The sequence below is a fragment of the Tiliqua scincoides genome, chromosome 4, assembly GCF_035046505.1.
Source record: "Tiliqua scincoides isolate rTilSci1 chromosome 4, rTilSci1.hap2, whole genome shotgun sequence".
Taxonomy (NCBI): domain Eukaryota; kingdom Metazoa; phylum Chordata; class Lepidosauria; order Squamata; family Scincidae; genus Tiliqua; species Tiliqua scincoides.
Window position 1 is genome coordinate 43060047 of NC_089824.1, and position 15314 is coordinate 43075360.

Consider the following 15314-nt stretch of genomic DNA (forward strand, 5'->3'; position numbering starts at 1 on the left):
TTATCTGAGAAAATATGGAGAAGGAAGGTCTTCCTAAAGGTCGGCTTATAGACCATGTTGTAGCTGGTCATACCAGCTTATAAACGTTGACCATGATCCAAAGATTGTATATCATACAAGTGTATCCAACAGTGTGTTGGGTAGCTCTAGCATTCATGCTATTAATTCTTGTTATTTTCTTTGGACTTACTCTTAGGGTGACTTCTGGTGTTCATCATGAGAATACTGCAGGGCTTTTCAAACTGGGGTGTCATGATGCCCCAGCCTGTGGGCCCTGGCCACTTTCACCTTAAGGGGCAGGGCAGCCTGGAGGCAGGGAGGAGGCAGCGGCACGATCTCCAGGATTGTGCCACTCAGAGGCTGCAGAGGCTTGGCTGCACGTACCTGAGCCTCCTGCAGCCTCCCGGGGGTGCAGGGAGCCTGGCGCGACCTTCTGCAGGGCTCTCCACAGATCTGAAAGCGAAAGTGGAGCGATCGCACTCTGCCTCTGCTAAAGCCATTATAAAGGGCCATTAATTAGAACAGAAAGCTGCAGCACTGAGGGACATCTGTGTGTGATCTTCCCCTAAGGCTGCGGTTTTCAAACTCTCTGGGAGTTTGAAAGCCACAGTAAGTGCTTGCAGGGGAGGGGAGGGAGGCAGCGAGGGCAGGGGGAAGGCAGCGATGCGATCACCAGGATCGCACCACTCAGGGGGGCTGCAGGGACTGGGATGTACTCACCTGCAGCAGTGTTCTGGGCGTGGAGGGAGCCCTGCGCGAGAATCTGCAGGGCTCCCCAGCCTGCAGAAAGTGAAAGTGGAGCGATCGCGTTCTGCCTCTGCAAAACCGGAAGTGGAGCACAATGCTCGTGCAGGGCTCCCCGCACCCCAGGAAGGCTGCTGTAGGGACTGGTGAGTACATCCCAGTCCCTGCAGCCCCGTTAGCGATGCAATTCTGGGGATCGCATCGCTGCCTTCCCCCTTGCCCCTTCCCCTTAAGGGGGCAGAGGCCAGGGCCCTCAGGCTGGGGTGTCGCAACACCCCAGTTTGGATACCACTGCCCTAAGGTCTTGCAAATTCAGGATTTCCATTGTGGCATAATCTCACTTGCAAGCACAAGTCTTCCCAAATAATAAACTAAGCTTAGTTGCCCAGTGACCAGGCCACCTGGACTTTTCAAACTTCTTCGAAACATATTCCCTACCAGTCAACTCAGTCAAGCCCAAGAAACTCCTGGCTGCACACATAGGAGGTAAAGTTTGCAGGTACCACTATTCACCCAAGATTATTTTTGTATTATTTGTCCAAAGTCTTATAGCTACCCTTGCTTCAGGAGCAGAATTTTGGCATTTTTTTCTCCACTGGAGTTGTCCATGTTGTTCGTTTTTGTAGTCTCTCCCTCCAACAGAAACTTCAATTTTTTCTCTTTTCTTCAGGCTTTTCCCAGTTGGAGAGCCTCTTGCCTCAGTAGTTGCCCTCATCTCTGGTCAAATTACTTTCCCTACCCAACATGGGGCATTTTTTGGCTGATTTTTTTTCTTTTTCCCTGAAATCTGAAGCTGTTTTGCCAGGTCTCACCATAGAAAGATATCAACAGATTAAGGCTAGGTAATTTCCCTTCTCTCCCTCTAATCTTTGTGAAAGCTGCTCATCCCTTCTGAAATCCTACATTCCCTGGTGCCTGCTTTAAATCTCTGGCTAATTCTTCTTTTTGCTCCCACTGGGTCATCTCTGGCAGAGGAAACTGAGGGCCCAATCCTATCCAACTTTCCAGCACCGGTGCAACCACAATGCAGCCCCAAGGTAAGGGAGCACATGTTCCCATACCTTGAGGAGGCCTCTGTAACTGCCTCCCCACCACAGGATGCAGCGCACCCCCCATTGGCACAGCTGCACTGTGGATAGGATTTGACCCTCAGTCTTGCTGGTAGCCTGACTCTCATTCTCTCTCTTTCCCTTCTCCACTTAACCTGTGCCTGTCCAAACAAGAGCTAGTACAGGTATTGTTTCAACCACAACCACTTAAGCCTTTGTGCAACTGGTCTTGCATGCATACTGTGTTTTTTTCTGTTCCTGTGCACTGCTTAATAAAATCTGTGTTCATTAGGAAAACCTTGTTTCATGGTTGCTGTTAGATGCACTTTGTGGCTGTTTGTGCAGTTACCCAGTCAACAGCCCCCCAAATAGCCATATAGTGCATCTTGGCCTCTCTGGTAATAATTGAGTTTGATTCTGGACTGGGTAAGCTGAGATTGTGTGCGTGTCCATGTGAAGTGGTAAACATGGGTGCACATGTATGAGAGTAGTATTGGTTACGCTCTACATTGAACTCCTAAATCACTCAGTGACTCACTGTCCCACTTTATCAATAAGTTAATGGGCTTTCTCCAGGCTACACAGTAACACTATTATTGGTAGGAGGGGAATGAGGAAGAGCAGCTGCTACCGCCCATGGGAGGATTTAGCATCTTCCCCATATTCTATTAGCTTTTTCATTCAAGATACTCAATGAATCAAGAACTGCTCTTCTAATAATTAGGTCCCGACAAGAGACACCAGCGGATGATTAGGGAATAGTAGCCTATAATCGACTTAACAAAAGAAACCACATGGTCAGCTGTATAACTACTTAGTATGGAAGCTCCATTTATTCCAGTAGAACTTCATTTAATGTAGCATGCTTAGGAACTGGATAAAGAGGTGTTTTCTTGAGCTACATTTTGTTTTCAACTACTTTGTTTCAATCAACATTGAATTATCCTTCAGAAGCCCTTGCTGAGGAAGCTAATTAGAAGAAAGCTGAATAAACCAAGATCTGGGGCACTTTAGGAGAAAAAAATGAAATGAAAGAAAGAGTCAAAAGGTGAGACTGAAAATACTACACATACGCAGGAAGAATTAGCTGCCAAATGTGTGGCAATGATTTGGGGCAAAGCAAGCAGGTATGAAAGTTTCATTCAGGTAGTCGTGAGACATTTTAATCTTCTCTTCTGACCTCAGACGAGCTTCTTGTTGTTGTTCTGTTTCAAATGACATCATTTCTTGAATGATAAAATCCTATCCTATCCTAGACATACTTCAAGCATAATTCAATAAGGGCCCAATCCTATCCAACTTTCCAGCTCTAATGCAGCCTCAGTGCAGCTCTGAGGGAAGGAATCAGACTCTCCCTTACCTTGAGGAGGCCTCTATGACTGCCCCCACTGCAGGATGCAGTGCAGGATGCAGGATGCAGTGCATGCCCCATTGACATGACTGCATCAGTGCTGGAATGCTGGTTAGGATCAGGTCCTAAGATTTTCTGTTACTCTAACCCCATGGTTCCCAACAAATACAGTGCCACCACTGACAAGGTTCTGCCTCTCTCTGGTTATCATCAACTGTATTTGCATAAGAGCAATGCAAAAGAGAAACAATCAAGAAAATGACCTCAGAGGCCTGGGTGGGTTCATATGGGTTCAAAATGTCAACATATCATAGGTTTGGTGAGGATGAGGAAGAACAATACTGCAGGAGAGGACAACTATGCTGATGTTTGAATACTGAAGCCTTGAGAGGAAGTCGTCTGAGAGAAAGGAGGGACTGCACTCATGTTTGGGTCACTCTGGATAAAACTCCGCAATAAATCACCACTCTGGTTATCTGGTGGAGTGGGAGAAGCAGGCATCCTTCCAATGATGATGGAGTGTTATAGATATGCATATTTTCTGATGTATATATAAAAATGAGGTTCAGGATCAACAGTGTTTGCAGTAAATGGACCATGACTTTCTAGTTCTGCGAATTAGGGTCGAAGTGTCAGAAGTCCTTTTTAAAAATGCGAAAGGAAGGGGTTTTTTCCCCTGTTATTTTTCTCATCCATATATTTGTTTATATCTATGCAATGCAAAGTGACAGGGTGACTAGTATTTGAGGGAAAATATGCTATTTTCAGATCAGATACCAGCTGTCAAGTTAGATAGAGAGTGTGGCATCAGAAATTTTACAGCCCAGTTCACAAAAATTTTATGTGTCTTTAACTCACTGCTCTGTGTGAAATAGTTGCTTGCACATGCTGTGTATGGGATACTCGATAAGCACTTGCATAAAGACCAGGCTCAAAGGTAATCCTGGTTCAGAGTGTTGCTAGTGCATTTTTAACATGAAGATGTGTGGACTTGCTAAGCGCCTTTTCTGATACAGGTGGTCAGGAAAGCTTCAGCCTGATTCTAGCCGCATTATTTCAAAATTAAGTCCCACTGTGTTCAATGGGCCTTTCTCTAAAGTAAGTGTGCATAGCATTGCATAGGTTTCTCTGTTGTATTGAATTCATCATCACAATTTAAACAAAATGGAAAGCCTTTGATGAGCCAAAATTCCAATAATTTTCCAATGATAGACTATGATTTATTCCATATCTATTCTTTTCATCTTCCAAGACACTCTTAGTGCCAAATTACCCATCTGGCTTGATGGGTTATTTGTTTGTTTTAATATGGCCTGGAGGGCTGTGAAACAGAGCTTTCAATTGACCCTTTTTAACATTTAAAGCATTGTACAGGGGCACACAATTGGAAATGAATTTGAGCTCAGTCCTATGCAACTTTCCAGCACTGATGCGGCCGTACCAGCAGGGCATGCACTGAACTCTGCCGGGGTGGGGTTGGGACAGTCATGGAGGCTTCTTCAAGGTACATGAATGTTCTCTTACCTTGGGGCTGCATTGGGTTGCATCAGCACTGGGAAGTAAAATAGGATTGGGCCCTTTCCAGCATCAACATGGCTGCAATGTAGCACTGAGGTAAGGGAACAAATCTTGAAGAGGCTTCCGTGACTGCCTACCCACCACAGGATGCGGAGCCTGTGAACACCCCACTGATGGAGTTGTTTGGTATCCAAGTGACCCCCCCCCCCCATGCATCAGCATGACATTTTCTGACACTAAGCCAGCAGGCAGTGGTACTGTCATTGCACTGGCTTACTTGGAGATGTACTAGCGTATCTCAAGGAGAGGATTGGCATTTAGACCTCTCAATCAAGATTACTGCTATTTTATTTAATACAAAGAATTATAAACAAGGCTTTTTTACAAGGGAAAGGTAGTTAGGGGCACAGATCGTGAACCTGAGTTGATGCCTTATCAATGACAAGCCACTCAAATCAACACTGGTTTATTGAGATGTGTTTGCTTCATTCGGAAAATTGAGCTCTCTAAAGGCTGAACTAATTGCTTGCAGCATCTCCTCCATCTCATTGTCTCTAATGAGAGACATTTTGTTTATACTGTTTCCTAATGTGAGAGAAGAACATAAAGAGGACAACTACAGAAGGTAAGAGGAATTGAGAGTCAGACCGTGCTGTACTCTCATTTGGCCCATTAAAATAAAAATCTTTTATGTCGTTTACCTGATGCTCCTCAGAACAATTGAAAAACTGAACTTCTTTGTGGCACTGGCATCCAACCTATTTAAAATTAAGCCTTTTATAAGTCCATAAAAGGCTGAAGAAAACAATAGTAGCATGGGGATCGGAATTATTTCCATTCCATTGTGTGAGATTGTTGTATTAGGCAGGCTACATAGTACTTAGCAGCTAACCAGTCTCACCATATTTAACCATGCACAAAGCTTTCTTGTCCCAGGAACAGTCCTGAGATGTTGGCTTTATCTTGTTATTCAGAAATGCCTCTAATTTTCATGTGCATGTGTGCATGCATATTGGTGTACTCGACATGGCACATAATACATTGCAGTGAGCTCACTGGGAAGAGATCTTGGTACAATGAATGCATGAAGCTGTGTGTTGGAAGCCATTAAGCTTTCTCAGTATGCTTCTAATGAGCTTATGATAGCCTCACAAAAATGACGGTTTTGACTGTAGCCCTAACAAATTACCATATGTATAAATTAAATCGGTGGGACCTGATAACAAGCTGTTCCTCTTTAGGTCCACTACTTCTTTTAAAAAATGAACAATTACAATATACAATAGCAACACCGTATTTATGTTCTGGGCTTCAAATGGCGGGTGCTTAGTTTGAGCCAACGATTATTTGTGCCATTTTATATTATTTCAGATGCTTCAAGTTATAGCTACAATGTTATAGCTGCAATGCTTCAAGTTATAGCCACAATGCTGGAGTAACTTCAGCATGCTGTAATTTTTAGAACTGTTCTATGTTCTGTCTCTGCTGTTCTTTGTTTCAGTTGGGTTCCAGGACATGGCCTGAGGCCAGACAACACTGTCACCTTGCTCACTGAGGCCTGGTAAGCCTAGGTTCGACCTAGATCTGGTCACCCTGAATGGGTGACCACTTGGCAACTGCATAAGTCTGTTCTCTTTATATGCAAATTCACTGCAAATTGACCTATCTATGAGGGGCAGAATTTCCACCTACCTCTCATTATCTGCCATGCTGTTCTAAATTTTCTGTGAATACTGTGCTGATGCCACATCAAATGGACATTAGTATTGAGCTGTGGAGAATCGTCAGGCACATTTATGTCGATATCCAGACTTGTCCCAACATCTAGGGCACCATCTCAGGAACTCCAGCTGAACCTTCACAACCCTGGCAATGATGAGAGGTTTCTGGAAGGCTACCTGACGGCTGCTCTAGGGCTGGGGCAAGCCAAGGGAAGGAGCCACACACCTGTATAGCGCTACATCTTCCCGGTTTGTTGGCCTCCTTCAGTCTTGGAAGACTATGGTGTCACGCTCTGAATGGTGGTTCTGGAACAGAGTGTCCTCTCCAGTGCGTGAAGCCTGGGTAAAGTAGGTATGGAGGATAGGCTGTTACCCATGCAGCAAATCCCCCCTCTCCACGTCGCTGAAATGGTCCAATGGAAAGGCAGAGGCCAATACGGTTGGTTCCCAGTAGTGATGTTCATTTACAATGTCTTGTTAGCATAATGATAAACATATGTCCATTTTGGACACAGAAAAGAAAGCCATTCCCTTTTATCGTACTGCTCTTACACAAGACTGCTGCTGTCCCTCTTTCACACTCTTCTGTATCTGGCACTAATTGATGCTTGCAAAATCCTCTTTCAATGCAGCTTCAACAGGATATGTGGTTTTTGTTTTCTCTTTCTTTTTTTATTTAAAGAGTATAGTAAAGAGCTATTTCTAAAAGCCAGCCTCATTTACTGTGCATACGTGAAACATCAGTGCTGATTAGTAGAGACAGGAGATCGGAAAACCACGAAGCACTTTTGAAACCATGATAGGAAGTGACTCTCACTGGCTGTTGATTTATTGATACTGACAACATTGTTTTTTCCTCATTTTTAAACAACTAAAATGTACCTTCTACTTGGAAAAATACTGAAGGCAGCCAAATGAAGAATAAACAATCCCCTTCAAATCAGGAGGAATGAGTCCCCTCGCTTCGAAAAGAAGCTGCATAAGAAGTGCTTTTAACAAAAAATGAAAAGGTTAAAAAGGAAAGATTTTCAAATAAGCTTTCTTATAACCATCCAATACATTTTTTTAACTGGCTGCAAAGATCCAACCCAGGGGCTATTTTATTTCCATAAAAGCAAGGGCCAATACCATTCAACCTCTATCAAACCAAAGGTCTGGGAATAGCACACCTCTTCAAATCCTATCTCCCAATGCCTGCACATCAATAAAATGGCTAATGAGAGCATTTGACTTTCAATCGTCCAAAGAAGTCTGGAGGCTTGATTTTAAAGATGAACATTTTCTAGATGATTTCAAAGATAGAAACAAAAAAAAAATAGGCTTTTTACTGGCCTTCAACAACAAATAATGCCTGTATAGGGAGTTGTAACATCGGCACTGGAGATAGCTTATACTGGCACTACCAGGGAATCTAAAGACCAAAGGCAAGTGTTTTTCCTGCATCCCAGAAATCATCCTCCTATGTACTTCCATAATGATCATTCTGGCAAGGGCTCACAAAGAAACTCAGGAAATGAATCAAAGTGTTTGAAAAATATTAACCAAGTTCTTCTGGAACACACAAAGGACTGGTGAAGTTTGCTGAAAGAACCACAGGGGCAATTATACAGCATGCACTTACAAAACTGAGAAAGAAAATACGAGAATTAAAGCTGTGAACGTGTTTTTAGTCCCTTAGCAATATTCTGGGGGGGAAATGAAACTACTGTACAATCAACCTGTAGGTAGCTACTGATTAACAGGTTGCTGGTTAATAGCCACTATGGATTTCTGGAGCAACATATACATAAGTTGCCCACAAAAAAACCTTCCAATCAAGATGCAAACCTAAGCATCCTGTCCTAATGCCTCATTGCCCCCACTGCCTACTTAAGAGTGAAGGTTGCTTCATATTCTCTCCAGCAAAACCTTCTGGTGTCAGATGATCTGCTGCCACAAGTGCAATACAGTGTACATATAGACTTGGGGCCCAATCTTATCCTATCTAACATTCCAGTATTGATGCAGCCATGCCAAGAGGGCATGCACTGCATCCTGCAGCAGAGGAGCAATAATGGAGGCCTCCTCAATGTATGGGAATGTTCCCTTCAGTGGCAGATGAAGGGGGTGGGTGGGCCCTAGGTGACAGGCCGCAGGGGGGTGTCGGGGGCAGTGGCATGTGGGGCGTGACTGGGGCGATATGTTGTCCCTCCACAGTACTCTGGGTGTGCAGGCCTCTGCTGTATCCTAACCCCCCTCCCAGCCAGCACAGCATTACACCAGGCTTCTTGAATTTGCACCAGCTAAATAGTTGGCAACATCCAAGCAGCCTCATAGGGTAGGCTGCAGTGTTACTTGGGTAAGGAGAAAAAATATCCCCTTACCCTGAGGTGACCTCCAACCTGATCCTAACCTGCATAGGATACAGTCCAGGCCATTTGGCCTGCTTGTACTGGTAAAGATTAGGATTGCACTGTGAATGGATCAATAGAGATGTTGGTTTCCTGTGAGTAAAATAGGATTACAGCCTGACAACCCAATCCTATCCACACTTTCCTGGGAGTAAGCCCCATTGAGCCTAATGGGACTTACTTCTGAGTAGACATGCATAGGATTGGGCTCTGATTCTTACTGAACACAATGGGTTTACTTCTAAGTAAAATAAATAACACAGTTTTCCAACACCACTATCACCAGTATTGATTCGGCTGCAGAGATAAGCATACCACTGAAATGTTAATTCTTACCGTAAAGTGACACAACACATTCTGTCCTAACTATGCACAGTTGTCACATTTTCATATTTACAGGAGGCAGCTTGTTTCTTTGACTATTTTGCAGTTTGTATCACATGGTAATCAATTCAGAGTCAGTGCCTGCAAGAATGTATATTGTTTTTATGTAAGTTGCTCCTGGAGCCTTGTCAGCTGAAAGGCTGGACCCAAGTGCTTTAAATACATGATTTTAATCAATTTGAAATATCTACTTTGTTTACCTGAATGGTTGCCAGTAACACCTAGCATTTCCTTACTGCTTCTGAAGGGTGCACAGGTATTAATGTACAATAATCCTAACAGCAAACCTTAAGAAAAAGTATCATGGCCCTATTGCATCTAGGAAGCTTATTGATATGTAAGTCCACTCCAAGCTTGTGCAGTGCAGTAAATGTGCAGTGCCATAGCAGAGCTAGAGGGGGGGCAGAGCTGTAAGTGCCACATGGCTCCAAAACTCTCAGTGTAAGCTGCCCCTCCCCCTAGCTCTCAGAGCCTTCCAAGGCTGAAAGCAATGCCTCTGCATTGTATCTCAGCCTGTATTTCAGGCTGATTAGGGTCCATCTATTCCAAGCCATCCTGGAAGCACCATGTGACTGTATATGCTCAGGTGACATGTTGGTTAATGAAGCCAATTGTAACTGAACTGTGACATGAGACTAAGGGCCCAATCCTATCTCCCCCCCCCCCACCCCAGTGGGGCAGTTATGCAGAAAAGTGACTCTGAGGTCCTCCATTGTGGGCTTGCAATTCATGGTGAGTCAAGTCCACAGATCACAAGCCCATGGATGTTGAGGAACAACCTGTACTATCTTTTTAAAACACCTTTTCCATAGTCCTTTGGCAATGATCTGCAGAGAATGAAAGTCGATGATAACATTATCTCTGACCATAAAAGCTAAGAAAAGTTGTGTCCACTGTATTAATCATTTAGTGAAAATGTTTTTATGTAGTGCTCAATACAGATCATCAGGTGCGATAAGAGAAACTCTACTGACTACACGCAGCAGTCTCCTCTATGCCAAAGAGAGTCTTGATTCTCACTATGTGTTTAAAAAAAGGGAATTTCAAGGACAGAACTTAAATATAGCACATCTGAAAATTGCCTAGACTCTTTTTAAAAGTCAAACCTCTATTATAATGTTCAAGTGTAGGAAAAAGAAGAGATGTGATTGTCCTTTACCTTACAAAAAGCAAGCGCATACATAGCTTGTGTATATCTGCTTTGGCCACATGAAACATGTCCAAGTTGACTCATTCCAGCACAGTGAGTTGAGTATTTCTATGTCTGTCTGAAACAATTGAGTATATTTTTTCAGGCTGCTAAGAACCTAATTTCAATACCTGCCAAAGCATGCACATTTTCCACAAAGAAAGAAACCATACAGCACAGTACCATCAGGTTCAGCCAGTGATTTTCATTAATATGTCTGGTTTTATGGCTGACAGTTATTCCTCAGCCAATCTGATATACAATAAACAGTTTCCATGGCTCTTAGCCAACCTAAACGTTATCAACAAACTGCACCATTCTTTTCTTTTGCGCATGTGAAACCACAGATCTTTAGTCCAGTGTCACAAAACCTGTTCTTTTGACTGTAATGTTAAACATTGATTCTGAAATCAATACTTAGATTCAAGATCTGAGTACACCCATAACTATAAACACAATGCACGTGGACCAATCACCTGGAAGGGACAGGGTTGGTTTCCCAGCCTTGATTTCAGTTGATTTTCATTACCCTGCACATGCCCGATCTCGTCTGATCTCGGAAGCTAAGCAGGGTCAGGCCTGGTTAGTACTTGGATGGGAGACCACCTGGGAATACTGGGTGCTGTAGGCTTGTACCATAGTCTTTCGAGACTGAAGGTTGCCAACCAACCATTATTTCATCATGAATGAATGAATGAATGAATGAATGAATGGTAAATTTGTTACCCTCTTAGAGCCAAGTTCTTCCCATTTACATATCTCAGTATTTGATGGAAGGAGTGATAAAGCTGGTGTCCTTGGCATATTAGTGGCATCCAACTCAAAATCCCTGGATGACCTTGGCCTGCAGTTTCATGTGGGTTTTAAATAGCATGGTGGACAAGATAGCCCCTTGCAAAATCCCACAAGTCAATGGCCAGGGTGCCAAACAGGTGTCACCCAGCATCACTGTCTGGGACCTGTTGACCAGGAAGGAACAGAACCACTAGAACACTGATTCCCAACCTGTGGATCACAGGTGGTCCGCAAGGTTTCAGAAAAAAATTGCCTTTGATCACTTCCAGCGTCTTGCCAAGTGAGCCCCATGCTCACCACTCCACAACCACCAGAGAGGGCAGAGAACAGACCACCTACAGCTACAGCCTGCAATGAAAGCAACAACCCACAAATCTCCTCTATAAATTTTAAATTTAATAAATTATAATAAATCTCAAATTATTACAAATTTAATTGTATTTTTTTGTGTACAAGGGCGGGGATGGGGAGGGGTTGCATGTGGTTCATGATGATTCCAATTTTTGCCTGAATGGTCCACAGGGTCCTAAATGTTGGGAACCACTGCACAAGAAGGATACTATGATTGAAGGTGTCGCCCCAGAATGACCAGACTATTGCTTTCTGGCAGGAGGTCTGGTCTAGAGGGTTGAGCCTCCATTTGCCTGAAGATAACATCCGAAGGTCGCCAGTTCGAGGCCACCAGCACCGTGCGACCTTGAAGCAGCTAACAAGCTGAGCCGAGCTATTCCATCTGCTCTGAGCGTGGGAGGATGGAGGCCAGAATATGAAACCAGATCAGAGTGAAACATCTGGACTGTTGTGGTTTCTTGAAAGATAGAAACTTTCTTTCAAATTGTAAAAATCCCTACTGGGATTTAATTTGCCTGCCTATGTAAACCGCCTTGAATAAAGTCTAAGGAGAAATCTGAGGACCAAGAAAGGCAGTATAGAAATACCTGTATTATTATTATTATTATTATTATTATTATTATTATTATTATTATTATTATTATTTCTCACACTAGAGTATGACAGTAATAAAAGACTCAGACTGCCCTGTAGTACACAAACAACTGAGTGAAGCACATTAAACATAAATGACTAAATAAACTGCCTTGATTTGGTGTTCCCTTGTTTTCCCCTACTGGTTGTTTCACTTGGATATCTTTGAACTGTGCTTTCCTAATTAGTTAATCTTATTCCTAAATCATTAGTATCAAAGCTCTCCTGAAGGGTGTATTTATTCTGTAAAGCAGTGGGCACAGCCACAGGCAGGGGCTTTTGAAAATCCTCTGTTCTCTCCACCTTTGAGTTTTCTGACAATAATCACACAACAGGAACTTACAGCCAGTCTGCCTCCCTTCCCAAGGTCTTTCCTTTAGTTTTCTGTTATTGTCAAAGAAGGCAGGGTAGTAGGCATTGTGCTTAAACAACAGAATCACCAAATACAGGTAGAATTTTTCATGCTCTATGAATGGCACTACGCACAATTTTCCACAATACTGGGATTTCTTTTTGACATGTTTAAAGATGGTGCATATAATATTTCTCTCTCACTTAAGCCTGGAGTTTCACAAAAATTAATAACCAAAATCTCCTTAGGTGATTTCTAAGCATTCACTGTGAGTTACAGAAGAACTTACCTGCTCCATAGCAGTAGGATATATTTTCCTTATTACTTGCTGCTGTGTAGCCCTGAAAGAACCTGAAGTCTCTGCACAAACACAGCTTCCAAATGTTACATTCCCACTACATAATCAATGCAAAATGATTAACACCGAAACTCAAAAGATGTTGGATAATTGATTATTGTTCAGAGGCATAGCTGGGGGAGGGGGCAAAATGGTAAGTACTACAGGCACTGCCACATGCTGTGGAAGTAGCCCCTCCCACTTGCCATCAGAGCTGTTCTGGCAATGACGGCAATGCACAGGAGATGCCGTTTGGTTTGGTGAGTGCCTGCATATTGCTGTAGCTGCCCAGAATGGCTTTGATGGTAAGTGGGAATGGTTCTTTGCAGCCCCTGCAGTACTTACTGTTTTGCCCCTGGTAGCTACACTACTGTCAGCTGATGAATATTCATCATCATCATCATTCATTTATTATGGTCAGTGACCAGTACATAAAATACGTAAAAATTCAATTAAAACATTGAGCTAAAAAATCTCAATCTTCAATAAACCCAAACCCAACCCCCATTCTCAGAGGCAACTATCCATTGTAGGCAGCAACTCTACTAAATTCAGTCCACTTTCAATATCAATGTCCTAATGTGCATCGCTGAAGCAAAAAATTTCATAACATTAAAAGTAATACCTGGATTTGCACCAGTCAGCAACAAATTCATATATTGTTGTTGTGTACATCCCATAAAATGGGTCAGCAATGGTATAATAAGACTAGCACGAATGTCCCTATAAAAGGAACAATGAAAAAGTACATGTTCGATAGTTTCAACATCTTCTGATCCACAGGGGCATAGTCGTTGAGTCCAAGGTATCCTTTTATATCGTCCCTCTGACACTGCTGAGGGGAGTCCTCTAAGGCGAGCCAATGTAAAGGCTCTTCTATACTTATAGTTCTCCAGCTGGGCAAGGTAATGTGGGACATCAACAATATACTTACGATCTTCCCTAACATAGAATTCAGAGACATTAGAAATGTCATTCTGCCTTTCTGTATCCAAGATACGTTGTTTAATGGCTGCCTTCGCCCTTTCATAACCCATATCTAATAAAATTATTACAGAAAAGCCTAGAACAGCTAATTTCTGTTCTACTGAGTGTATCCAACTGGACCTATGGGTATCATACAGGACTAGGGGAGCAAGGCCAGCTGGTAAATACCTGAGTTTAAGCCAGTATAAAAGAATAGCTAGCCAGATCTTAGCCTCTATTTTAATCTGGCCTGACTCCAGGCGCAGCTTGACATTAGATATGTCTCTTGGGACCTCCAGTACTGTGAATATTCACCAATTCTAGGAGTGACTGCTTGGGTGTTTGGCTTCTTTTTTCTTTTCCTTTATCTCAAGTATACTGGGATATTTTTATTTTTCACTGCTTCATGGAAATTGAACTCTGAATCACACTACTAGGGAAATGCTGTACTTTTATTTGAACAGGAACCAAATATGGGATATTTTAAAAATAAAAGTATGAATTTAAAATTCTATTTCAGCCAATGCATCTCCTTACTCCCTGTTCTTCTGGCAGCTGTCTCTGGTCAGTTCCTCACAGGTCTTTCCTCACAGCCCACACTCTAATTCTTCTTTCCCAACAGTCATGAACTGTCTCGCCTGATGGACCTCTTTCCCTCCTTTGCTTCTAAGAACCAATCACATCTCTAGCCCAAAAACACCAATCCCAAAAGCATTTTCCATCACCTAATAATGTATTTCATTATCCCTTCTTCAGCCCAAGCTATCACCTCTCCTAAACTGTATTCTTTGTAAACATCACTACAAATATTATTACTGAAAACACATTGAACACTGCTAAAAATAAATATACACTTTTCCTCCATTTTTCCAAAAGCTGGCTGGTTTAGAGAAACACGAAGGCACCTCATCACAAAGAGACTATCTCTCAACTTCGAGATTGAACATTTGTGGGTATATCAAGAGCAGGCTGCTGTACCCTTCACATTCCCTCTTTCTGTCTGTCTCCCTCTTCCTTTTCCAATCCAGTGTGCCAGTAAGTCAGATTAGGGGGTGGACTGAAAGGGAATGGGAGGAAGCAGAACATGGAAGAGACTGGGATAGGGATGGAGTTGTATTGAGGCCAGGAAGGGGACAATATTGGCGGTGGCAGCACTGCCAATATCCTATCCCTCTTCCCAGCCTGATTCCTAGTACCCGGTACACAACAAAGTAGCTGGCACAAGTCTGAGAAGACTCACCAGGGCAGCAGAGGCTTGCCCCAGGGGAAGGTAATAAATGTTATTTTACCTCAATGAAGCCTGAAGGACCTGAAACTCCCCTGTGGAAGGCACCATGCAGCCTTTTGGCAAGGCTGCATCATTTGGCGGAGAGAGTGTCATTGGATCAGGTTGTTCACCATGGAACATGTATAATGTCAAACCATTATTGCTGGGAAGAGAAAAATGGGGGCAATTGCTCAGATAAAGAGGTGGTGGAAAGTATATTTGCAAGGGGCTGACTCCTGATTTGCACTACAGTTTACAGAGAATCAG

At 43.0% G+C, this 15314-nt stretch overlaps 1 pseudogene; it reads left to right on the forward strand.

The window, feature by feature from the left end:
• Positions 1–10860: 10860 nt before the first annotated feature.
• LOC136650539 (5S ribosomal RNA) lies at positions 10861–10977 on the forward strand (annotated as a pseudogene).
• The last annotated feature ends 4337 nt before the right edge of the window (positions 10978–15314 follow it).